At 37.2% G+C, this 1,891-nt stretch overlaps 1 long non-coding RNA gene across 1 annotated transcript; it reads right to left on the reverse strand.

Annotated features, from left to right (window-relative positions):
* Positions 1-471: 471 nt before the first annotated feature.
* LOC123657719 lies at positions 472-1,618 on the reverse strand. Its single transcript, XR_006743744.1, has 2 exons — positions 1,277-1,618; positions 472-1,085 (listed from the first exon to the last, which is right to left on the reverse strand). It is a non-coding gene; the product is annotated as an uncharacterized LOC123657719 (long non-coding RNA).
* Positions 1,619-1,891: the final 273 nt, after the last annotated feature.

Consider the following 1,891-nt stretch of genomic DNA (forward strand, 5'->3'; position numbering starts at 1 on the left):
CAATTCTTGTACTGCTGGATTTTTCTCGAGCGTTTGATACAATCAACAGGCAACTGTTTCTGGCTAAATTAAAATACTACGCATTCAACGCTAAAACTGTAAAATGGTTCGCTAGTTACCTACAACATAGGAAACAGATAGTTGAAATCATCAATGATGATGGGTCCAGAAACCGATCGGACTGTTGTTCGGTAAGTAGAGGCGTACCACAAGGATCGATCTTAGGACCCATAATTTTTGCGCTGTACTGTGCCGACATAATAACTCGTATCAAAAATTGTAAATATCACATATATGCTGACGATATACAGATGTATATTTCGTTTAATCAATCAGAAGCTAGTGTGGCTATACAGAAGTTAAATGACGATCTCGGCCGTATCTCAGAGTGGTCAGAAGATCATGGTCTTGCGTTGAATCCGGGAAAAACGAAATATATGATACTAGGCACAAAAAATCAAATACAAAAAATCAGTAGTTTAAATCCATTTATTCACATAAGGGGTGAAAGGATTGAACGGGTGACAGAGGTGCGTAATTTAGGCTTAGTGATTGATGAGGGGTTAAGGTTTGAAAGACATACCATGAATACAGCTCGTAATTGTTTTTATAGGTTAAAAGTCTTGTATCAGATAAGAAACGTTCTCAGTAAGGATATGCGAGTGAAGTTGTGTGAAACGCTGGTTCTTTCAAAATTCAACTATGCTGATATTGTAATCGAACCTAGGCTACTTGCACGTACAAAAAAACTTATACAACGGGTACAAAATGCATGCATGCGGTACTGTTTTAATATACCACGTTGCGCGCATATTTCCCCTTATATTAATGATGCACGAATGATTAGGATGGAACATCGTAGGCAATTGCATCTTGCGACCTTACTATTCGACGTGATCCAAAGTAAAGCCCCTGTGTACTTGTACGATAAATTAACCTGGGCAAAGGAATGTAACAGGAATTACCCTACACGAGCATCGTCTTACATGCTCAATATACCCATGCATCGATCTGCAGCGTTCCATGGTAGTTTCCGCTATGCAGCGACGAAGTGTTGGAACAACTTGCCGCCTCCGATTCGGATCCTGAAAACCAAGAATACTTTTCGTTACAAATACAAAATGCATTTATATAATTTACAACTTCAATCGTCACATACCATCTAGGTATAGGTACGTTGATATAATTACTAATAATATATGATTATTTTTTTATTTTATTTAATTCATTGTGCATATTTGTAAAACAAGGCAAATACATAATAAATTCTCAGTACCTAACTGAACTGACTTTGTCGCGGGCGGTAGGTTGGTTCAGCACGTGCTTCGGTGACAACCTCGTTGACGTCATTTGTTTTTATTTTATGCATGCCATCGTCTCTTTTTTTTTATAGCCTGTAAATGCAGGGTTGTGTAAGATAAATTAGGCACGGGAACGATTTTAAAGAAATATTATCTTACCTTAATAAATAGCCTCATTCGTAGCCTTGCTCCTTTTATATATTATACGAGTATAATGGAAGCGTGCTTCGTCGGGCTTACGTCTTCCCATGTCCGGCGCGCGCGGGAGCTTACCTGCATTCCGTGCACCCGACGACGTAACATCACATAATTTCATTACTATTTATTTATTTATGCAAAATATATCTTCTCTGTCGTTACTGAAATTTATTTATTTATTTTGTTCCATTTTACATGTTTATTTATAATATTTGTTATATACATGTACGGATGTGTATATGTGTGTATGTGTATTATATGTTCATGTGTGTGTGTGTATGTGTATGTATGTGTGTGTGGTGTATGTATGCGTATATAATTATATTGCTAGAAGAAAGGAATGATACTTGTTGCGCTCGTCAAAACAGGGGTATCACTGAAAATCAGCGTTG

Source organism: Melitaea cinxia, chromosome 11 (genome assembly GCF_905220565.1).
Source record: "Melitaea cinxia chromosome 11, ilMelCinx1.1, whole genome shotgun sequence".
In the NCBI taxonomy this organism is placed as follows: Eukaryota; Metazoa; Arthropoda; class Insecta; order Lepidoptera; family Nymphalidae; genus Melitaea; species Melitaea cinxia.